We start from the raw sequence: 25,862 nt of genomic DNA on the forward strand, positions 1-25,862 counted from the left end.
TAGATTCCACCTAAAAGTTCTCTTACGAATCACATTAGCATCTGCACCCATTGAGGGAAATAATGGCCTGGATTATCTTGAAGATTCTTCTAAAGCTCTGAGCCTCTGAAAGAAATTAAAGTAAGTATAAAACAAATAGGAGAGTAGCTGACGGTTTTGATAAAATTTGGATGTATTCATAGCAGAGAAGCTATCAATTTTTTACCCTAACAGTGTTTTCTCTACCAGATAGATGTATTAAACCCTGATACTGTTAAGTCAGAAAAAAGATTGGCCAGGGTCGCATCAGATGGATATAGACAGGAGAACGTTGAGAGAAAACGTCCTTTAAAAAAATATTAACTGAATAGGCAAATCCTCAAAGAGGGAGAGGAACTCATCCCACAAAGCCAGGCTTTGTGTTGACTGTGGCTCAGAATGTTGTAGAAAACAGAGGTAAACTTAGAAACAAAGTGTGGATGTCAACTATTTCACTCTCGTTTGTAGGTGGGTAGCTACCAACAGCTCTGTATGTGCTGGTTCGTTCCACTAGCAGTGCTGTTTGAGTGCTGGCAACATCCCAGGCTCTGTCCTTGGCACTGTTAGCGCACCCATGGACGAGGCCTTCTTCTTCAGAAAGCCTGCTCTGTGGGGGGCTGTGGTACCTGTAACTTGGATGCTGCCATGCTGCAGCGGGACGGCCTCTGGACCTGGGGGTACAGGAGCTGTGCTCAAGGAGCACCTCTGTGTAGTCACAGCCATTAGATCTATACCCGGTCCTTTTGCTTTCCTGCGTGTTCACGTCCTCGCCTCTAAGTGGGTGCGCGGCATTTCCCAGAAAAGGCTGAACTGATGGACGATCCGTGGATAGGCCTGGCAAGGCGCGAGCAGCAAGTGCCACTTGAGTGTTCGCTGAATTTGAATCTGAGAATCACAGCATTAGAAAGGAATTTAGAGATAATCTAGCCCGTTCTTTCCCAGAAATAGAGCTGGAAGCCACAAGAAATTTAAGCCCAGGGACACAATATGGAGGCTTGGCCGGTTGCCCTGTTGCTCCAGGGTGAGATTTCTATTGTTTGGCTGTGGGATCTCATTTCAAATAAAGTAATTCTGCACTCAGAGCTACAATCAAATATTAGCAATATGTAGTCATCTAAATATAGGATATATAAATGTATGTAGTATGTAGAAATATGTAATCGTTCAGTAATAATCATTCACACTGGCTCATCAGTCCTACTTTTCTTTAGCTTTAAGGTAGAAAAAAATTCTATATTATCTGCCACCAGGTTTTTTTTTTTTTAATTTTTTAGATTTGATATGTGTGCCACCTTTGTTATATCAGTTAATACATGGCATGACCAGGATATGTTTGAACAACTACAGTTCCACTTTTTTTAAAAGAATAAGTAGGAGTATACTGATTCAATCTAGGACGTGGGGCCAGCATTTTGGAGCCCCCTTCTCCAGCTGTGTCCTGGCTGTATTGCTCCCATCGAGGTGAGCAGTCCAGGGGCTAAGCGGTTATGTTACTGGAGCCCTAGCCTGTCTTTTTCTACCATTTTTCCAGGACGTGGACATTAGAGTTCCCGGCTCACCAGGGTATGATGGTCTCTTGCTAGGCCTTCTCCACAGGTCTCTCTGATTTAGGGTAGCCCAGGCCCCTGGAAGCCATCAGTCCAAGCATGAGAAGCCACCCAGGGGCGGGGTGGGTGGAAGAAGAGATGGTGGACAGAGCTTGGAAGTACAGGTTAGGGTGTCCACACACACATGCAAAAGACCATTCACAGTGCAGCACGGAGCAGGGTTGGGGGGAGTGGGAAGAAAACTGGGGTCGGGCTGTGGGTTATTTCTAGTCTCAGCCTAAGCACACATTACAGCTGGACTTGAGTTTGCTTTTGGTGGCTGTCTGGTTTGTTTCTTCTCCCTTCCTCCTGATGGCTTTCTACTGCCAACTCACTACACTCTGGCACGTCTATGAGGACTGATCAGGGCAGAGAGCGGAGGTTAAACTCAGATCAGATCACTCTCCTGGTTGTTGAGTAACAAATGATCTTCACCAATTGTGAGCAGCCCTGATAAAGTGTTTCTTAGAATCACACTATCTGAAAATCTGAAGGGACCTCAGGGATCATTTCTCAAGTCCATGAGGGTAAGAAAAATGAAAGCTGGAAGACAAAGACAGATAGCTAAATAAATACACGATTAATCTAAAATCTCATCTTCACCTATTTTTATGATCTCGTTAGCCTTCAAGGCATGTGATCATGCCTATGTACAGAAATGCGGTTTGTTCTTAGACCAAGGGTCCTTGCAGTTGTGTGTTTTTGGAGTTGTATTTGCGTCACTGTGTAGGAAAGGAGCTTCACAACTATTTTGTACTCTGCAGACAATTCTTCTAGAGGCATTACAATTCTTGCCCAATTTCATGGGACTCTAGAGCACTTGCTGCACTCTGTTTTGCTCATTTGACTAATAATGTTTTTTAAGTGCTCACAATGACCCCTTTTCCTCTAACAATCTTAACTCCCTTATGTCTTATTTCCTCTGTGCCCTGCTGCAAGGCTAGGCTATATGATATGCTCACCTAGGATATAATGCCAAAGGCCAACAAAAACTTAATGGCTCTCCTCTCAGGTAGCATTAAAAGACCTCCTTTCTGTATCTGAACTAAAGAGGGTAGTAATTTTGAATTTCCAGATAGAAGGTCAGATCTGGAAAGAGAGATGACAACATAACCCTAAAGCTTTTAGAATTGTTTTAGCCACAGGAGCAACCTGGAGGAAAATGTGTTGGGTGGCAAATACAAATCAGCCCTTCGACACTCTACAGAAAACACACAAAGCCAATGTCTCTGTGTTGGGTCAGTTATCCATGCAGAAGTAAGCAGCCCTGAATGCAAAGTCTGGGAAGAGCAGACGATGTGATGAGACAAAGGAAAGTCGAGAGAAGGACTTCTGCAAGAGAGATCCACAGCAACACAAATGGCTACAGTCAGGACAGACGCATCACAGAAATTCTATTCAGGGACAAGGACGGTGCAGAGTGCATGGGCTCTATGTAGCTGGAGAAGAAGCCATCTGGTGAGGAAGAGAAGATGAGGTACAGAGGGGAGGAAGGGGTATGTCCATCTCAGTACTGGAGCCCTTCAGGAATAGATCAGATCTGTGCAGAAGGAAAAACAATTGCATTTCAATATAGGGACCTAGACCATGAATTCTTGAGCTTTTTTCTGTGATCTACAGGCTAGATGAAGTTCCCAGGCAGGGCCTCCTCTGATGGGTATGCCAGGGATGAAGCAAGATTGCCGGGGCCCTGCCACTTCCTTTTGGCCTTCTTGAAAATCAGGTTAAAATGCAAACAAGAGCAGTGTTCATTCACATATGGCATGAAGGACCCCCTCCTCTTGGCGGAACAGCACTTACCATGGGTTGAGGCAACAAAAGGCAATTATTTGCTGGTGCTACTCAAGGCGAGGCTGGTCCCAGAGACTCCTTCAGCACCCAGCTTGGGTGAGTGAGATGCTTGTTCTGCACAAACAGCCAATCTGTCACCCACCCAGCCTCCACCTCTCTCACACACTCTCTCTCTCTCTCTCTCTCACACACACACACACACACACACACACACACACACACACACTCTGTGGATGTGAGTAGAAAGGACATGGCTGATGATCTGTGCTGGTTGAAGAGAAGAGAGGAGGAAGGCAAAAGTCTGAGTGTCTTCTGGGTGTTTGGCCAGAAGGGACAGAAAGCTCTGTAATGGGGGGGAGGATTTTCTATAGGGATCATGAGCAGGGCCACCATGGGGGAAGCCTCAAACGCCCGGAGTGCAACATCTATGGCCATTGAGCAGGTGAGTGAGCAGAACCCCTGATGCCTTGTAGGTTCTCCATAGATTAGAAGCTATGGATCAAAGTGAAATGCTAGACTCTTGATGTAGTTCCTCTGAATCATGGTGGTGTGCTTGACTTGCTTACAGTAAGATTGCTTGCTACAATTTTTGGCCTCCCCTCCACTATGGTGAGAACAATCCTATAGAGTGATAATCTTAAATCTACACTACTTCCTCTTTGGAAAGTAGATCATCAACACAAACATTAGTTTTTGCAATTATATTACCTGTGACCCATCTCACAACCTCTAAGAACACTTTTGGGCTGTCATGCTATGGAGTCAGGCAGATTGAGATGGAGTAATTTTCTCTGGATGGCATTAAAATTAAGAAAAGATAATGACCGGGCACCTGGGTGGCTCAGTGGGTTAAGCTTCTGCCTTCGGCTCAGGTCATGATCTCAGGGTCCTGGGATCAAGTCCCGCATCGGGCACTCTGCTTAGCAGGGATCCTGCTTCCTCCTCTCTCTCTCTCTCTGCCGGTCTCTCTGCCTACTTGTGATCTCTCTCTATCAAATAAATAAATAAAATCTTAAAAAAAAATAAAAAATGATGACCATAAGTTGTCACTGTGTGTGGGCACACACGCACGCTCTGCCTCATGGGACACCATGGGGCAGCCAGCACCTTTTATTGTTGGATTAGAACATGGTCATTACAGGAGTGGATGTAAGAGGCAAAAAAAAAAAAAAAAAAAAAAAAAAAAAAGAAGGATATGGACATGCCTTCCGTGATCCAAAGCTTTTCAAAATGACCAGTATTCTTATCTAGGTTGTAAAATGTGGGTCCTGGCATTTCAAACTGAAACAGGGCAGCAGAAAGCTAGATCAAAATGGAGTCAACAGTTGGAGTTAAATCTTGTTTGGGTGGAAAAGAAGGTGTTGTGATATCAGAGCCACAAATAAAGAAATGAGGTGGGGAGGTATTCATGAGAAACGCAAATTATATGGGGCCTAAGTGTCTAATCACATCAATAATGTTGAGGACATCAGAACTATGGAAAACACAAAGTAGGAGCCAAGGACCGCAGGAATTTGAGGCCGGCTGCACTCAAGTCATGGCCTCCTGGATGGAGAGCAATGGAGAAGGGTGGGAAGAGGCTGGATACACCTGAATCTGAGGAGCTGGAGCTTGAGTGGTCTTGTGACCACATCTTGGCAACTCTGCCTGGGCAATAAAGTGATGTCATTAAAAAAAAACTATTTTAGAATAGTTGTAGATTTATAGAACTACTATGAAGACAACACAGAGAAATCCCATGTACCTCACATCTGGTTGACTATTTTTAACCTATTAAATTAGAATAGTACATTTGTCTTTGAACCAATACTGATAACATTATTGCTGCCTAAAATCCATACTTTGTTCAGATTCCCTTGGTTTTTATATAATGTCCTTTTTCTTTTTCAGAATGCCATCCACGATACCATATTACACTTGACTATCCTGTCTCCTTAAGTTCCTCCTGGTTGTGACCATTTCTCGGACATTTCTTTCTTTCTTTCTTTTTTTTTTTTTTAATGACCTTGACAGTTCTGAGAAGTACCAGTTGGATAATTTGCAGAATGTCCCTCAAGTGGGATTTGTCTGACATTTTTCTCATGATTAGAATGGAGGAATGGGGGAAGATCACAAAGGTCAGTTTCATCTCATCTACCCACGATACAGACTATCACTATGACTTACCACTGTTGATGGTGACCCTGATCAGCTGGATGAGGTCGTGTTTTTCTGGTTTTCCCACTGTGAAATCGTGCTTTCAATACTGCCCTCTTTAGAGGGAAGTCACTATGAACAATCCACAGTTAAGAAGTAAGGAGTTATACTCTATCTCTTTCAGGATAAACTATCTGTATAATTTATTTGGAATCCTTTCATGTAGGAAATTTATGTCTTTCCCCCCATTTATTATTTACTCTCTCATTTATTTTCATCAGTATGGGCTCATAGATATTTACTTTATACTTTTGGTTATGACCTAATACTACCTGACTTTTTTGTGCCAACTATTCCAACTTTGGCTATTGGGAGCTCTTTTAGATGTTTCCCGTATCTCTTTGAAATTCCCCAGTGATTGTGTGTGGGTTTTTAGTTGTTGCTTTGTTTTGTTTTTAGCACTTTCTTACTTTCTGGCACTACAAGATGATTCAAGCTTATCTTGTATATTTACGGCCTCAGTCTTAGACTCAGTCATTTCTCCAAAGAACCTTTGTTCCTTTTACAGGAGAATGGTATCAGAAACCAAGATCTGAGTACTGGGCAGCGTGGTATTTTTGAAGTTCTGAGCTGTCCACTGCATAGCACTCCTTGTGACCCAGCACATTAGGCATGCTGCAATTATAGATAGGCTTTGCGTTGCCCTCACAGGTCAAAGAATCCATATAAAAATTCAGAAGACAACAATATTGCAGATTGTGCCCTCTACTGGGGAGAGGACTGCTCCAGCTTTTGAGTCACTCAATTATTTTGCAGAAACGCACTTCCATGATACTCCCCAGAAGCTGATGTATGTGTATCAGCTTTGCATGGCATTAATGAAAAAGAGTCAACTATCTAATATTAGCTTACATCAAAGAATTTTGCAAGGAAGTATATTCTTGGGCAATAGCTACTGTTTGGCCCCTGTTGTAGTCACAGCTCTGTCTTCAGTAGAGGCAGTAAAAGTTGAATGTTTGGGCTCTAGAGCCATCCAGCTTTATTTCAAATACCAGCTTCTCCCCTTACTACCCCTAAGGACATTTTTTTGTGCTTCAGTCTCCTTGTCTATATGATGAGGACAATAATAGCACCTACCTTAAAACTGTACTTTAGATGATTATATGGGATAACATATGCAAAAGGATTAAAGCAGTCACTGACATATAGTAAGTGTTAATATGTAAGAATGTGTTATTAAAATTTCAACATCTGACCCTGAAAAGCCAAGGCAATCTTGGAAAAGAAGAACAAAGCTGGAGGTATGACAATCACAGATTTCAAGACATACTATAAAACTGTAGTAATCAAACCAGTATGGTACTGGCACAAAAATGGACACAGATAAGATGGAACAGAATAGAGAGAGCCCAGAAATAAACTCACATCTACATGGGCAATAAACCTTTGACAAAGGATTATAAGGCAAAAGTATGCATTGGGAAAAAGACAGTCTCTTCAAGATATCGTGTTGGGAAAACTGGACAGCTAAATATAAAAGAATGAAACTGGACCACTTTCTTACACCATACAAAAAATAAACTAAAAATGGATTAAAGACCTATGTATAAGACTGAAACCACAAATATCCTAGAAGAGAGTACGGCAGTAATTTCTCTGTTTCTTTCTAGATATGTCTCCTGAGAAAAAGGGAAAAAAAGCAAAAATAAATATTGGGACTACATCAAAATAAAAGCTTCTGCACCGCAAAGGAAACAGTCAACAAAACAAAAAGATCATATGTGGAATAGGAGAAGATATTTTGTAAATGACATATTTGATAAGGGATTAGTATCCAAAATCTACAAACAACTTATACAATTCAACACCAAAAAACAAACAAACAAACAAACAAACAAACAAAAACAACAAAAAAGCCCAACTATTTAGAACTGGGCAGAAGACATGAACAGACATTTCTCTAAAGAAGACCTCCAGATGGCCAACACACACATGGAAAGATGACCAGCCTCACTCATCCACAGGGAAATGCAAATAAACCCCAATGAGATAGTACTTTCCACCTGTCAGAATGGCTAAAATAAAAAGCTCAGGGAACACCAAGTGTTGGTGAGGATATGGTGGAAAAGGAACCCTCTTGCACAGGTGGTGGGAATGCAAACTGCTGCAGCCACTGTGGAAAAGACCATGAAGTTTCCTCAAAAAATTAAAAATAGAATTACCGTATGATCTAGTAATTCCACTATTGGGTATTTACTGAAAGAACATGAAAATGCTAATTTGAAAAGATATAGGCACCCCTATGAATTTTGCAGCATTATTCACAATAGCCAGATTTTGAAAGCACCCCGTGTCCATTGACTGATGAATGGATCAAGAAGATGTGGTATCCCTACAATGGCGTATGTCTCAGCCATAAAAAAGGATAAAATCTTGTCAGTTGCAACATCATTGATGGATCTGGAGGTTATAATGCTAAGTGAAATAAATCAAAGACAAATACCATATAGTTTCATTCATATGTGGAATTTAAGAAACAAAATGAACAAAGGAAGAGACAAACAAACAAACAAACAAAAAGCAAGCTCTGAACTACAGAGAACAATCTGGTGTTTACCAGAGAGGAAGGGTGTTGGGGGATGGGTGAAATGGGTGTTGGGGATTACGAAGCGTATTCGTTGTGATGAGCCTGGAGTGATGGGTAGAATTGTTGAAGCCAGTGTAACACTGTATGTTGATTATACTGGAATCAAATAAAGAAAATGAAATTCCAACATCTATCTCTGTACGGCTCTAACTGCATTAGCAGCATATCACAATAATGACCCCACGTGAACAAGAGATGGAAATAAGTTTCATCTAATGTTGAAGATGACATGCAGGTCGATAGCATATCTGAAAAGATTCTGAAGTTCAGAAATCCCTCAAAGGGTCATGAAGATCCAGTACCTACAGGGTTAACAATGAGTTGCTGGGAAAATGCAGCAATCCAGGAAAACTTTCCCCAGGGTTATGGATGGCTGTGTCCTCATTGTACTCTAGGTTTAATAGGAAAACTTTATATATGGGATTGTTAAAGTTTACTGTGGTCGATGGTAAAATCTTAGGGTCACGGTGACTGAGTCAAGGAGGCCAGGCCAGGGCCAAGAGCCGTGGCTGATGGGCAGTGAGGGGAAGAGGACAAGAAATCAGGTATATTCCTCCCAGAAAACACGGCTTTGAAATTTTTGCATTTGCTGTGTGTGTATCAATGTGACTACAGATGTGTGTATCAGTGTACAACAAAATCACACACACTGAATGGCTTAAACAGCAGAAAGGTATTTTCTCACAGTTCTATAGGCTGGAAAGTCCAAGATTAAGGTATTGGGACTGGTTTCCAGTGAGTTCTTTCTTCCTGGCTTCAGGGAGGCAGACTACTCACTGTTTTCCTGTGGCCTTTCCTCTGTGAGGAGAAGAGATTTCTGGGGTCTCTTCCCCTTCTTATAAAACATCAATCCTATAGAATTAGGGCTGCACCCTTATTAGCTCATTTAGCCTTAATCATCCTAAAAGGCTTTATCCCCAAATGCAGGTACGGTGGGGGATAGGGCTTCAATAGCAGAATCTGAGTGGGAGGTGTGGGTACACAATTCAGTCCATAATAGTGTGTGCTGAATGTTAGGACTGATGGCTTCTGGCTTTTGGGCAGAATTTTATGTCAATCGTTATAATGTTTATTTTCTTAAAGGCAAGCTGATTCTGGATTAGCCTTTCAGAATTAGCTCTACTGATCGGGATTAGGAGAAAATGGCATAAGAAAAAAGAGGAAAATCCCAGTAGAATAAACTGGAAAAGAGAAATATCTTAACCTAGACTTTCTATGACTTAAAACCTCATGAAGTGAGATGTGCTGATCTTTGAAGTGACCTGAGTGTCCCTTATGTAATCCCATTGGAAATCTGTTTGCACAGAGTTTAATCACGGTGGTATTCAGACAAGGAAGGCACCACTTGCCACTGCTTTCCTGGATAAGGAATCCATAAAAATCAGGAGAGTGGCCTCAAAAGAATTAATTCCTCCTCTTGTTGCTGGTCCATTTTTGTTAGAATTATATAAACAGTCATATTCTGGCGGATGGACCAAATACGTTCAGCTGAATTTCAAGATATTGAGGAGGCCTGAAAGAGTGACATTAGAATTACACCTTGTGAACTGTAAACATTTCAAAATACTTCAAGGTGTTTTTCTATCTCTTTCAAAAGCTATGCTATGGAAAAGATAAGCTTTGAATCAGAATTTTTTATGTTATTGCCCATCCAGCACCAGAAGGCACTACAGCTAGGCTAGAGGTCATGCTCACCTAAACTGCACTTGATATACTTAGAAGTTTTTTTTTTTAATTTTTTACAAACATATATTTTTATCCCTAGGGGTACAGGTCTGTGAATCGCCAGGTTTACACACTTCACAGCACTCACCAAAGCACATACCCTCCCCAATGTCCATAACCTACCCCCCTTCTCCCAACCCCCCTCCCCCCAGCAACCCTCAGTTTGTTTTGTGAGATTAAGAGTCACTTATGATTTGTCTCCCTCCCAATCCCATCTTGTTTCATTGATTCTTCTCCTACCCACTTAAGCCCCCATGTTGCATCACCACTTCCTCATATCAGGGAGATCATATGATAGTTGTCTTTCTCTGCTTGACTTATTTCGCTAAGCATGATATGCTCTAGTTCCATCCATGTTGTCGCAAATGGCAAGATTTCATTTCTTTTGATGGCTGCATAGTATTCCATTGTGTATATATACCACATCTTCTTGATCCATTCATCTGTTGATGGACATCTAGGTTCTTTCCATAGTTTGGCTATTGTGGACATTGCTGCTATAAATATTCGGGTGCACATGCCCCTTTGGATCACTATGTTTGTATCTTTAGGATAAATACGCAGTAGTGCAATTGCTGGGTCATAGGGCAGTTCTATTTTCAACATTTTGAGGAATCTCCATGCTGTTTTCCAGAGTGGCTGCACCATCTTGCATTCCCACCAACAGTGTAGGAGGATTCCCCTTTCTCCACATCCTCGCCAGCATCTGTCATTTCCTGACTTGTTGATTTTAGCCATTCCGACTGGTGTGAGGTGGTATCTCATTGCGGTTTTGATTTGTATTTCCCTGATGCTGAGTGATATGGAGCACTTTTTCATGTGTCTGTTGGCCATCTGGATGTCTTCTTTGCAGAAATGTCTGTTCATGTTCTCTTCCCATTTCTTGATTGGATTATTTGTTCTTTGAGTGTTGAGTTTGCTAAGTTCTTTATAGATTTTGGACACTAGTCCTTTATCTGATATGTCGTTTGCAAATATCTTCTCCCATTCTGTCAGTTGTCTTTTGATTTTGTTAACTGCTTCCTTTGCTGTGCAAAAGCTTTTGATCTTGATGAAATCCCAATAGTTCATTTTTGCCCTTGCTTCCCTTGCCCTTGGTGATGTTCCTAGGAAGATGTTGCTGTGGCTGAGGTCGAAGAGGTTGCTGCCTGTGTTCTCCTCAAGGATTTTGATGGATTCCTTTCTCACATTGAGGTCCTTCATCCATTTTGAGTCTATTTTCGTGTGTGGTGTAAGGAAATGGTCCAATTTCATTTTTCTGCATGTGGCTGTCCAATTTTCCCAACACCATTTATTGAAGAGGCTGTCTTTTTTCCATTGGACATTCTTTCCTGCTTTGTTGAAGATTAGTTGACCATAGAGTTGAGGGTCTATTTCTGGGCTCTCTATTCTGTTCCATTGATCTATGTGTCTGTTTTTGTGCCAGTACCATGCTGTCTTGATGATGACAGCTTTGTAATAGAGCTTGAAGTCTGGAATTGTGATGCCACCAACTTTGGCTTTCTTTTTCAATATCCCTTTGGCTATTCGAGGTCTTTTCTGGTTACATATAAATTTTAGAATTATTTGTTCCATTTCTTTGAAAAAGATGGATGGTACTTTGATAGGAATTGCATTAAATGTGTAGATTGCTTTAGGTAGCATAGACATTTTCACAATTTTTATTCTTCCAATCCAGGAGCATGGAACATTTTTCCATTTTTTTGTGTGTTCCTCAATTTCTTTCATGAGTACTTTATAGTTTTCTGAGTATAGATTCTGTGCCTCTTTGGTTAGGTTTATTCCTAGGTATCTTATGGTTTTGGGTGCAATTGTAAATGGGATTGACTCCTTAATTTCTCTTTCTTCTGTCTTGTTGTTGATGTAGAGAAATGCAACTGATTTCTGTGCATTGATTTTATATCCTGACACTTTACTGAATTCCTGTACAAGTTCTAGCAGTTTTGGAGTGGAGTCTTTTGGGTTTTCCACATATAGTATCACATCATCTGTGAGGAGTGATAATTTGACTTCTTCTTTGCCGATTTGGATGCCTTTAATTTCCTTTTGTTGTCTGATTGCTGAGGCTAGGACTTCTAGTACTATGTTGAATAGCAGTGGTGATAATGGACATCCCTGCAGTGTTCCTGACCTTAGTGGAAAAGCTTTCAGTTTTTCTCCATTGAGAATGATATTTGCGGTGGGTTTTTCATAGATGGCTTTGATGATATCCCTACACTCTGAAGAGTTTTGATCAGGAAGGGATGTTGTACTTTGTCAAATGCTTTTTCAGCTTCTATTGAGAGTATCATATGGTTCTTGTTCTTTCTTTTATTGATGTGTTGTATCACATTGACTGATTTGCAGATGTTGAACCAACCTTGCAGCCCTGGAATAAATCCCACTTTGTCGTGGTGAATAATCCTTTTAATGTACTGTTCAATCCTATTGGCTAGTATTTTGGTGAGAATTTTCACATCTGTGTTCATCAAGGATATTGGTCTATAGCTCTCTTTTTTGATGGGATCCTTGTCTGGTTTTGGGATCAAGGTGATGTTGGCCTCATAAAACGAGTTTGGAAGTTTCCTTCCATTTCTATTTTTTGGAACAGTTTCAGGAGAATAGGAATTAGTTCTTCTTTAAATGTTTGGTAGAATTCCCCCGGGAAGCCGTCTGGCCCTGGGCTTTTGTTTGTTTGGAGATTTTTAATGACTGTATCAATCTCCTTACTGGTTATGGGTCTGTTCAGGCTTTCTATTTCTTCCTGGTTCAGTTGTGGTAGTTTATATGTTTCTAGGAATGCATCCATTTCTTCCAGATTGTCAAATTTGTTGGCATAGAGTTGCTCATAGTATGTTCTTATAATAGTTTGTATTTCTTTGGTGTTAGTTGTGATCTCTCCTCTTTCATTCATGATTTTATTTATTTGGGTCCTTTCTCTTTTCTTTCTGATAAATCTGGCCAGGGGTTTATCAATTTTATTAATTCTTTCAAAGTTGATTTGCTCTATTGTTTTGGTTTCTATTTCATTGATTTCTGCTCTGATCTTTATGATTTCTCTTCTCCTGCTGGGCTTAGGGTTTCTTTCTTGTTCTTTCTCCAGCTCCTTTAGGTGTAGGGTTAGGTTGTGTACCTGAGACTTTTCTTGTTTCTTGAGAAAGGCTTGTACCGCTATATATTTTCCTCTCAGGACTGCCTTTGTTGTGTCCCACAGATTTTGAACCGTTGTATTTTCATTATCATTTGTTTCCATGATTTTTTTCAATTCTTCTTTAATTTCCCGGTTGACCCATTCATTCTTTAGAAGGATGCTGTTTAGTCTCCATGTATTTGGGTTCTTTCCAAACTTCCTCTTATGGTTGAGTTCTAGCTTCAGAGCATTGTGGTCTGAAAATATGCAGGGAATGATCCCAATCTTTTGATACTGGTTGAGTCCTGATTTAGGACCGAGGATGTGATCTATTCTGGAGATATACTTAGAAGTTTTTCTCAAGCAACACTTGCCATATTCAAGGAACAACAGACATTGTGAGTACAAGGACTTTGTAAGAGCCAGTATTTTACTCCAGTGTCTATAGTCTATTTGGGGTGATGGCACATATTCACAAACACGGATAATAATAAATAAATAGCTAACATTTACTCCACACATCGCCCGTGTGAGGCATTTTCTATACTTGACTCCACTTGCCCTCATTCTCAGCAAAGTCTAGGAGATGGGTGCCCTCATTTAACATGTCAGAGAAACAAAACTCAGGGAGACTCCACGACATCCCAAAGTCACACGAAAGGGAAACAGAGAAACTAGGATTCTGACCTGTTCTGTCTATTACAATAGCTTGATCTTTCAGCCAACTATAGGCTCCGGTGCAAAGTACCTGGGGTTCAGCATTAACTGAAAATGATTTGGATTTTAAGGAAGAACATGATCAGGTGGAAAAAAAGTGAAAAGCTTCAGGCTGGAAATACAGAAATGTTGAGTATATTCTCAGAAGGCAGAAATGGGTACAGAAAAGGGGTGTCAACGGTGCACCAAGGCAGGAAATTGCAAGGCCTGTTCAGGAGATGAGATCTTAGTGGATCATGTAATCATGCTAATAGGGTTGATTGGGACCAGATTATGGGTCGGCAGAAGTTAACCTAATGAATTTGAAAATTATCTCATAGGTGCTAATGAACTGAGGCTTTTGAGTGGGTGTATATGAAGAAAGAACCATTTGGAATCATGATCTCACATGCAAAATAGATTGAAGAGGGGGATAAATTGAAGGTTAGTTGGTAGTTCTCAGGGCTGGCTGCATATTAGAATCCCCTGGGGAGTTGTTTTTTGAAATGTCAAGGCTGGGTCCCGCCCCAGCCCAATTTAATCAGAATCTCTGAGGTTGGGACCAGATAGGAATTATTTTTTTCAAAGCTCCCCCAGGTGATTCTAATGTGCAACCAGGGATGAGACTCACTGAGTCAGATTATTGCAATCATGCAGCATATAATAAGTTTTTGAGCTAGGATGATAGCAGGGGAAATGACCGAACGCGGCAGAGACTGTGGAGGTAGGCGAGGAAGTAATAGCTGTATTTGGGGAGAAATTATTATAGTTAGGGAGCGAAGGGGCCAACAAAGATGTTACAGGAGTAACTTGGACAAAATTATAAGTGAACGAATTCAGGAGAACAGATCACATAGCGCTGGCGAAGTTTTCCGTCCTGGGTATGCTAAGTTTCTGTCAAGAACACGATGTTTTGGTGAGTTTGATGTTTGGGACTATATTGAAGGAGACATCATGAGAAGAAACGCGATCTCACAAACGGGAAGAATAAAAAGAAAAGAAGGCAGGGAGGCCTGGGTGGCTTAGTCAGTTAAGCATCTGCCTTTAGGTCAAGTCGTGATCCTGGGGTCTTGAGTCCCGCACCCCGCTCCTTGCTCAGCAGGGAGTCTGCTTCTCCTTCTGCCTGTTGCTCCCCCTGCTTGTGCTCTTTCTCCCTGTCTCTGATAAATAAATAAAAAAATCTTTTAAGAAAAAGAAAAGAGGGCAGAGGACCTTGGGGGGATGTGCCAGTGGAGGGACGGCACAGGAAAAAGGGAAGCAAAAAAAAAGAAACAAAATGCAGATTGCAACATGAAGCAACGTGGAAAGCGATGGCCAGCCGTGGACGCGGCTACCAAATGGGGGTGACGCAACCTGCCTAGCCCTGTGCCCTCAATACACAAGAACCCACAAGGCTGCCGCAGCTCTTCATATCTTCCTATCCAGGGCTCTCAAGCACACAGTATTGCTCGCTGTGAATGCAATCTGGTCTCTTTGCTTGATGAGGAAAAAGAAAAAAAAAAAGCACTTTAAGTATGTGCCTCCATGGAGGAGATTATTAAATCGGCTAAAGGTCTCTGGGATAGGATGGAAGACATAATAAAGGAAGGAAGCCAAGAAAGGGGAGTTTTTTTAAAAGGCAGAAGGGAATTAAAATTGCTATCAACAAGTTGGCAAGTAAAAAACAGTGACACAGAGAAGAAACCGAATGGAGGGAAAGACAACAATTCTAGGCAGAGACAATGGAGAGGAACCTTGATGGTTTGAAACATAAAACAGTTGCATTTCGGTTCCATCGCCTGGTGGTCAGGAAGATTCAGTTTCTAGGGGGTTGGAGGAATTCCGAAGAGTATATCATCCAAATGCATAAAAGGTCCATCTCAGAATGAACAGGCCAGTAGGAGGGTCATCAAGCTCTAAAAACACCTGAGACTGGCCTTTGAGTGATCTTGAAATTCTTCAAAAGGAAAAAAAAAATCAATAAATGAAAAGAAAAGCAGCTGTCACAAGGATGGAACAGGAGCTCTCTAGGGACATGTTGAAAAATTAAATTTTATTTCCTTTTCTGATAAGTTACTTGGCTTGTTGATTAGGGCAGTGATGGAGAAATGTGTATCTGACAACGTCTTTCATGATGTTTTATGACCAACACGGGGCAATGTTAGATGATAAGACATTAGGTGAACTCATTGCTGCTTAAATGATTATAAAGATCGCTGGGCCAGCAATCAAACACACAGGCGCTGGTCACATTCCATCACTTACTTAGAAACCAACAGGAAGGGAGCTTCCATACTCTCCAGCTTCAGATTCTTCGTCTCGAAAATGGGTTCAATCACAGCTGCCGTTAGTGGACCCCCGGGAGGAGTGAGTCATTATATGGGTACAGGCTCTGAAATCTGAAATGTCTAATGACATCAGGCAACTGTTACCACTGATGCTGGTGGTGACAGAGTGCCTAACCCCCGGAACTTGTGGGTATGTCATGTGAATCAGCAAGGTGGAATGAAGGCTACATTGGAATCCAGTTTGCTAATCATGTAACTTTAAAGGGGATTATCCAGGACCCAGTGTAATCACAAGAAGGAGGAGGCAGAAGAATCAGGACCAGAGAGATGACATTGGGACCTGACCAGCTATAAGTCAAAGAATGCAGGGGTCATGGGCCAAGGAATGTAGGCAGCCTCCAGGAACTGGAAAAATCAAGAAAACAGGTTCTCTCCTAAAGCCTCCAGAAGGAACGCAGCCCTGCAACAGGTCGATTTTAGCCGTAGAGAGACCCATTTTGGACTTCTTACCTCCAGAATTATAAGATAATTAATTTGTTTTGTATGAAGACACCAAGTTTGTGGCAACATGGGACAGCAGCATATGAAATGATGCCATGCCTCTGTGCAAGCCTTTCTCCAATAAAGTTCTAGATCCTCTGCTCTTGGTGCTAATCCATATGAAATTCCTATTAATGATTTCTATGAAGTCATAGAAACATGCTTCTATAATATGCATGTAATACAAAACTGCAAAGAATGGCAGGTCTACTCCTTAAACTCCTGATGAATCTAAAAGATCTCTATGAATCAAATGAAGATACAATATCAAAAGGAAAAAGGAACTTTTCCTTTTAGGTTCAAAATACAAATTACACAAGTATGGATTGCATAGAGCAAAAGTTCTTCATGCAAAAAAAAAAAAAAAACCAGATGAATTTTAGTTTACTACAAAGTAGTAATAAATCAAGAGAGACTGATAAACACATCAGGCCATCCCCAGGCCGCACTGACAGAATCTGGGTAAAGAAATGATCAACAGTTTTGTTGGACCCTAACAGGTGAATACACTTTTCCTTCTGGAAAATCGCGTCACTGACTAATGGTATATTTGCAAAGCAGACACCAGTAAGACAAAACCCTCAATACAAAATGGCCAGTGATGTAAGAATCATCGGTTTAAAATATAGAGATTTATGACCCCTATCTTTGATCTACTAAATTGGAATCTCTGAAGATGGGACAAAGAGTATGTATTTTTGTTTTGAGCAAGTGTCCCAGGGGAGTCTGATGTGAAGGACATGTCTAATGTACAGACCCGGGGTCAGTGAAGAAAATGTTGAAGTCACTGGTATAAAACACCGGTATGGATTGCGGATTCTCAGATTTAGCAAAGGCTTCATAATTGTCTGCAAATATTTGAAGGGTTATCAAATGACTATCCTCTTTAGTTATACAGTAACTGAACTTACGCATGTGTATATATCTAGTTAACTCTGGCTATTCCAACCTGAAGGTTAAAAATAGGTCCAAGTAACTGTAACAAAACAGTAATTCTGTGGACACATCCCAACCTGGCAGTGGGGACTCCAAACTTCTCTCCCCCAAATGTTTCTAGGAGTACCCAAGGAGTATTACTTGTGTCTTTGAGAACCAGCTCTTGGTCTCTAAGATTACCTAATAACATTTTCTGTCTCTGGCTGATTATTGCACGTTACCAAAGGTACCACTGCAGCCTCATCAGCCAAAGAAAACCCACGGAGGTCTCCACCACAGAGACCTGCCATGTTTTCTTCAGCTACTTCCTGGTTTCTGACAACTATGGTTTCTCTTATGCTTAGTCTGCTGGGTCGCCTTGAGACTAACTGTGGTTTAACAATTACTCCAATTAAGGAAGGTTCATGGTCAATTTATGCCACTCTTTGTGATGCAGACTTGTGCTCTTAATACTTTACAGACAACCTTCTTCTCCTTCCTCCCTTCTGCTTCCCTTCTTTCCTTCTATGGACTCTGCAGTCCCTCTCCCCCAGAATTAAACAAATGACCAACATTAACTCCAATGAGTGTAAGGAGATGAAAAACTTCTTGTATAGATACATGGGTATTCCAATGGGACATATCTAAGCTTTATAAGAGATTACAAGCAGAAAATCCAGCAGGATCTGGAGCCAAGGCAGAAACTCTCTGGAGCCACAGACTTTTCTCTTAGGAGTTTGCTTTATGTATTTTTAAGTCAGCTTTCATTGCTTCTCTGTGTTCAGGGTAGAGAATGTCTGCCTCAGTGGACACTAACTTTCTGAGTGTTCAACAAAGATTAACCAGGGTCTCTGGGAGCTATTTAAAATTTCCCATGGGAGAGAGCCTAATGGGCCCATTTGGGGTGAGGTGGTCACCCCTGGTCCAATTAGTGGTCGTTGTAGATCATATGGTCCATTGCCTTTTAGCAGACATGGAAGTAGAATTTCTGAGAAGTAGTATAAGCAGTGTTTTCTGTGCAGAAGGTTGCCTTAGGGGCGTGAGATGGGCAGGCATCACAAGAGGTATTTATATCATTAACCTTGGACCAAATTTTCATTCTTCTACTTTCCTCCCTTTGAACAAACTTTTCCTATAAGACCCTTTGTGGGTAGACTTCTGTGGGGCTGCTCATCCAGTCTCTGCAAGACACACTTGGCCATACCTGCTTCCCAGCATAAACAGAGCCTTCATTCTCCATCTAAAATCTCTTTTACAAATAATTATAAGGAGATGAGATTCCTATCCCTGGAAGTACAAAAAGCAAGAACCACCTATAATAAAATAGTAGGAAAAAAATATCATGCTCTTTGGCATAACAGCATAGATAAGACAGTTTTAAAACTCATCAGTAGCCCAAGTTTACAGGTAATATAAGTAGATTTACCAGCCAACTGGAAGTTCAATTTCCATATTCTCATCTAAATTATCCAAAGTATTGAGAACCTACAAAATACACCTACTCTCAGAACTGGCTATACATTAAAAACAAAAACAAAAACTATTCCTACTGTGACTACACTTCCATTTACTTTGCCAAGAGAAGGAGGAACACATGGGGTTAACTGTTGTAAATTAGGTATTTATCAGTTGGACAGGTTTTCTTGTGCTCTTTTTACCAAATGTTGTAGGGATTTTAAGAGGAGTTTTCCAAGTCATCAAACTAATTACTTTCGGTATTTCTTAAAGAACAGAGGTGGTAAGAAAAACTAGCTAAGATGGTGCGATTGAGGGGCTCGCCACCTCGAATACAAAGCAGATGCCCAGCCATGTATTTGGGGCAGCTGATGTTGTGTTTGCTAAGTGGGCACCATTGTGATTTCAGGCTCATTTGGCAACTTCATTTTTTTGTCGTTGGCAACTCCATTAATTGTGTTTAATGATGAAGAGAGAAGTCTTGAGTCTTGATTTTCTAGGGTTTTTTTTTTTTTTATTAAGTGAACTGTGTCTTCAGTGTTTCACAGCTTTTTCCTTCCTTGTTTCTTTCTCTAGTTTTATAGAGTGTGAACATTTATGTTATGATCCACAGACAGCAAGTGGTGCCAGTAGCTTGAGAACTGGTGGTCGGTAGGTCTCTCTTCTGCTTGTTCATGCAGGAGATTCCTGAGTTCTCACATCACTGCACTTTAATCCCATGGAGCACTGGGAACAGTATAAGGTCATCTTTCTTGCTATGCAAATCATTAGAGCAAAAACACAGGCCTTCCCCATAAAACTCCCTTTTTTTCCTCCAGTAGGAGAAAAAATTAACTATCTAGTAACTAAAGGCACAGACAAGGAGACATCATGATATACTAGAAAGAGCATGGGTCTTCCAAATACACAGAAATGAATTTGAGGACCAACTTGGTCCTTTGCCCTTGGGGCCTTGTTAAAATGGGAATAATAACACTGACCTCATGATGGTGTTGGAAAAATTCAATGATAAATCTGTAAGCATCATATATACTCAATAAATGTTATTTCTCTTCTTCCACTGCCTCAAAAGTTGTGGAAAGGGTTAATGGGGGCATATATGTCAATAATGCTTGTATATTATTGAGTCAAGGAGTCCTACGAGATTTTCATAAAAGCTATGGACTTTCTCCTGGGGAAAGGAAAAACCCCCAAAGATGGAAAAAATGAGTAATTGGCATTCAATTTGAGGAAATTCACGGATCTCCTCAACATAACAATGGATCACTAGGATAAGAGCTTCTGTCATCAAACAAATGATTAATTGTCACTCCCTACCTGTTGCTCTGTTCTGAACTAAATACTTAGGGCTGATGTGAACATACAGGACCGATGTGATGTTAAGAACTCAAGCAAAGAGAGCTTGTTTTTTCTATACCTAAGAACCTGAATTTAAGTCTGAGACTGCTGTTCAAAGACTAAAGCTTGGTAACTAAACTTTGAACCTTGGCTTGAGATCAGATGGTAGAGAGAGATCCCGGGGTTCTGAATAGAGACAGAGGGAAGGAAAGCAAGACACAACCAGCAGTTTGGAGAAACGATGGAGAACCGGAGGCTGGTGTTCTTAGGTTTTTCTTCATCCATTTTACAATTTTAATCAAGTATCTGTCTTAGGTGCATAGTTTACAATTCTTACTTAAATATGGGTTACATTTTTAAAAGGCAAAGTGAAATAGATGCCCATTAAAAAAAAAAAAAAGAAATAACACAGTGCAGCTTATAACAGAAAACAAAGCAAATAAAATACCTAAAACACTTGCTTACCATCCTGCCCCTACCCAGTCAACATCCCTTCCCAAAAGAAAAGCTCGACCAGTTTTAATGCCATTATTTTTCTACTTTATACATTTTCTGAACTTCCTTCTGTAAGAAGTTAGGACTTAACTTACCTCACATATTTAGTAGGGAGAGAGAGAAAGTGAGAGAGAGGCGGAGGGAGAGGTGAGGGGAGAGGAAGGGAAAGGGAGAGAAAGAGGAAGAGGGAGGGAGAGGGAGAGAATACATGTATGGTGGCCATTTCAGTTGGAAGAATTGCATCTCCCTTTAGGTCAGAAAATGTGTATCTTACTATTTGTATAGAAATGTGGTGCTCTTCATTTTTTCAGGTCTTTCTTTCTGAAAATATATTTTTTTAAAGATTTTATTTATTTATTTGACAGAGATCACAAGTAGACAGAGAGGCAGGCAGAGAGAGAGGAGAAAGCAGCCTCCCCGCAGAGCAGAGAGTCCGATGTGGGGCTCGATCCCAGGATGCTGGGATCATGACCTGAGCCGAAGGCAGAGGCTTTAACCCACTGAGCCACCCAGGCGCCCTGAAAATATTTCTAATTAGATTCTGTTTCTCCTCTTTAATTGTCTTTCTCCTTCTCTCTTTCCAGTATGTTCTGGGAGACTATCTTCCCTTTATTTTCTAATCTCTTCTTCAAATCTGTGTTTTGGTAATTTTATATATATATATATATATATATATATATATATATATATATATATATATATATATTTAATTTTTTTTTTAATTTCTGAGAGCTATTTCTTGTTCACTGATGGTCCCTTTTCTCATAGCCTCCTGTTCTTGGTTTGTGGATGTAATATTTTCTCAAATTTCTCTTAGGAAAAGAGTGGTCTGTTTTTTTTTTTTAAAGTTCTTTTTTTGTTCGCTGCATTAGCTTTGTTTCTTCTCAGTCAGTTTTTATTTTTGTTTAATTTGATCTTTTTATTCATGCTGGAAGTTCTGATAAACTGACTGAAAACCCTGGACTGTCTCTGGACTTTGAGTCGATGGCACCAATGAAAGAATGTGGACTGCAGGCTCTGTGGGAGCAGGGGTGGGGCTTGCAGACAGACACCATCACTGCAGCCTGAGGAGGTGAGGAGTGGGGAGCCAGCCCCTTGTCCTGGGTGCTGCGTGTGTGGGGGAAGGGGGCATTCTAGAAGCCAAAAAGAAGTCTTTCTTAGGAACACCAGCAACCACATTAACTCTCCTAATTTTTCCCTAGATGGTGTAGAGTCTGTTCAATTTCTTCAGGAAGAAGGGCTCTGGGGTTTTATTGTTATTTTGTTTAGGGCCAAATACTCAGTTGGCAGCTGGCTCTGCCAGGGAGGGTGAGGGTGTGTTTTGTATTAAGACCCACTTGTTTTAGCTCCACTCCTCTTTCTCCAGCTCTGCCATAATCTGCTGCTGCTGCCATGTTGCCAGTCTTAGGCAGATTGATTGATTGATTATTTGTTAGTCACCATACAGCACATCATTAGTTTTTGATGTAGTGTTCCATGACCCCTTATTTGTGTAGAACACCCAGTGCTCATTACACATGTGCCCTCCTTAATTACCCACCACTGAGGTACCTCCCCCAACTCTCCTCCCCGCTGAAATGCTCAGATTGTGGAGATTCTTCTGAGAAGGAAAATGGCCACCTGAGCTGTGCCCCTCTGTAAGTCTCTTATAGTGGAGCTTTCTCTACTTCTTTTAGTCATGATCACTTTTCCATTTGCTTTTTACGTCTGAGAAATTTGTTGAAATATGTTGTCTGACGGCGAACCCTAACCATTGTACTCTAAGGAAATCATTGCTATGGTTTACAGGGGGTGCCAGGAGAGAGGGGAGGCAAGTGAGAGAGGAGAGTGAGCCCTCATGATAGGGAAGTCACAGTAACTCTTCTCAAAGTCCCTGCCTTCTCTCATTGGGCAAGCACCCTGATATTTTTAAAGTAACCTCAAGCACCTAATCTGAAAGAACTGTCCCTCTCTCATTCATGCTGCCCTGACTCAGGCTCTTAATTCACTACCCATCTCCCCTTTCTTCCACACTGCTACCTACATGTACCGCATGAGTCTTCGGACATGTCCCAGCGCTCAACTCAAAATGGCACACCACTACTAAGTCTACATTTCATCCAAGTCTACATTTTTCTCAAGAATATTTTTTTTTTCTTATGAAAGCAGGTGAAAGTGAAAGAATATAAACATTTACCAAGCATTGTCCTAATTCTGTGTTCTGAGGGCTGGGGAGTGAGGAAGGCTGTTGTTAATGACTACTTTTAATGGTTGTTAACCCATCAGAAATGAAAGAATGAATTTCTCTGGAGCAGTAAAACAGTAAGGTCAGGTTTTTGTTTGTTTGTTTTGTTTTGTTTTGTTTTGTTTCTTTACAGAGAATAAAGTCAAGTAGTTGGGCAATGAAAGACAGATGAAGAGAGAGCACTTGCCTGAGAAATAGTCATTCATACAGGAGTCGGTATTCTCTGTATTCACAAAATTAAGTCACAGATAAAACTTTTCAGCAAGAAGATGACTGAATAAAACTGTTGTTTACATTTCTGGATTATCATTGCATTCTGTTAACATAAAGTGCTGAAGTGACTTTTGAATTTGCCTCAAAGTCATGGAGATATATATCCACTTTGGTTGTCTGCCCCATCAGAGTCATAAATACCAAGAGTGAAGGCCAGTAAATCTGCCATTTCATAGCAAAAACAACACCATGACAATTTAACTAATGATTCCCTCACACCACTTTTATTATACAAAGAAAGGTTTCTCTTTTTGACAGAGAAAGACATCCTTCATGGATCCTTTCTTAGAGGGGCAGAAATGTGTGCCTTGGTGATATAGAATATTAAACTGAAGGGGAGAAATAAAGCAAAGAAATAGGGCTTCTCCCTCTTAATGCTTTTTTAGGATTACTTTCTCCCCCTCGCTTACTTTTTCATATTCTTTCTAAGTATGGTTGATAAGAGGATGCCTTAACATGAGAACTGGACTGAGTTGGTGCCCAGTTTTTGATGGACCTCAGAGTGTGGGTCTAGTCAAGGTCTCTCTTATCATTCATCCCTTTTTCTAGTCAGACTATTCTAGTCACTGTCCCTGAAACACACCTTATACCTGCCTACTGTGAAGCTACTGGTTACACAGTTTTCCTTGCTTAACAAGTTCTCCTCCCATTTATATGCCTAAAAGTCCCACACTTCCTTCGAGCTCCAGATCCCACCTGCTCTGTAAGTCTGTCCTAGACTGGCCTCCTCCTCTTGGAAGTATCCTTTCCCTGCTCCAAATTTCTGTCCCTCGAATTGTCTATTTTGCTTTTTGGCTCCTGTGTGGACACTGCCTCTCTCTCTGACTGCAGTGAGATCACTCAAACTCTCAACTTCCATGAGAGTGAGGGTGTTTGCCCATTAGGGTAGTTCAGGAAAAAAAAAAAAAAAAGCAAGCACCAGTTTTAGAAGACTTTGTTTTTTAAAAGATTTATAATTTTTTTAACTTAGAAGATACATTTTTAAAATAAAAAATAATGGTTATTTCATACCCGAGGGAAGGAAAATATTGTTGAAATATTTCATCAAAATATCTACAGCCAACTGAACACAAATAGCTCAATTCAAAGGTCAGTTTCCTCTTCCAATCATTTTCCCCTCATTCTATAATACTGTTAAGGCTGAAAATTCTAGTTCACAGTTTATGGCTTTAATAGATAGTTATGGACATTACACTTGAATGCAGACCAGAAACTGGGGTAGGTTTCTCACTACAGACTAATTACAGATTCCCCTTTACTTTAAATTGATAAACATACTGACTGCAAATCTGGAGAGGTGAGGGATTTATATTGGAGAGTGGAATCAGAGATTCGTACCCCACTGTTTAGTTGCACTGTGCTCAGTCAAGTATTTCTTTATATTCTATGGATGTTTGTGTATATGGGTTTAAAATATGTTCAATGATAGGTTACAGATTCTTTTCACAGATGATTAAAATAAAGCACTAAGGGCTGAGAAAGGGTCAAAATCATGGTGGCTGAGCTATTTTAACCACAAGTATATGACTTCCTAAGAAATTTTATAGGTTAACTGAAGTTTGTGGTGTTTTTCCCTAAAATAACATGTGCAGGATATAATAGTAAGTGTCAAAATATCTAATATTTATTGCATGATGACTATATACCAGGCAGCACAAGCATTTTATACAGATTACCCTATAAGATCCTTGGGACAATTCTTTAAGATAGGTAATACTATTAACTTTATTCACTGATAATGAAATTGAGTCACAGAGGTTTGAAATGACTTGTCTAAGATCCTGTAGCTAGTAAACCATCCTGCTGGGTTTTGAATCCAGAAAACCTGACTCCTGACTTAAGTCTTAGCCACTATGTTTTCACTCTGGATTATACCTAAGAAAGCCACCCAGAGAAACAACTATGGCTGGAAATAATAACTTCATTAAAATGTTTCAATCTCACATTCATCATTTAATAAAAATTCATGTAAGCACCAATTCCCCTAAGTGCAAGTGTTCTTGTGTATGAAGAAGCAACATTTTATGTGGCTGCCACTTTATTTACCAAAAGAAGCTGAAAAGATAATCAATAGCTACAATTTGGCTGTACTTAAAATGTCCCTATTTCCCTCAAAACTGGACAAATATAACCAGTAATGTGGCTGATCATCACTGATATTCTGTGAATAAAGTGCTCTGTGATCAGGGTCAACCTTTTTCCTTTCTCTAGTTACACCCTTCCTCTCTATACATATGACCAGTGTAACATTCAATATGGACTCCAAGACAACCTACATCACAGTGTATACAGTGATCATTCACCAAACAAACAAAATTCTTCCATGACACAAATTTTCATTAATAAACAAATGAGAAGTTATCTAGGAGTTATTTCTTATACAGTTGATGGTTGAACAACACGGACATGGAGGTAGGGGAAGGAATTAGGGGCACTGACTTCCCTGAACAGTTGAAAATCTATGTATAACTGTGTATAACTTTTGGCTCCCCCCAAACTAACTCATAACTACTCATGGCTTACTGTTGATCAGAACTCATACTGATAACAAAACAGTTACTTAATACATATTGTGTATGTTATCTGTATTACATGCTATGTTCTTAAAATAAAGTAAGCTAGAGAAAAGCAAATGTTATTGAGAAAA

The 25,862-nt window shown here is 40.4% G+C and overlaps 1 long non-coding RNA gene across 1 annotated transcript in view; it reads right to left on the reverse strand.

Moving 5' to 3' along the window:
• LOC101679616 overlaps positions 1 to 25,862 on the reverse strand; it is a 169,600-nt gene that overhangs the window by 134,371 nt on the left and 9,367 nt on the right. The window lies entirely within an intron of this gene.

Source organism: Mustela putorius, unplaced genomic scaffold, assembly GCF_011764305.1.
Source record: "Mustela putorius furo isolate JIRA1106 unplaced genomic scaffold, ASM1176430v1.1 tig00003854_pilon_pilon_pilon, whole genome shotgun sequence".
Lineage (NCBI taxonomy): Eukaryota > Metazoa > Chordata > Mammalia > Carnivora > Mustelidae > Mustela > Mustela putorius.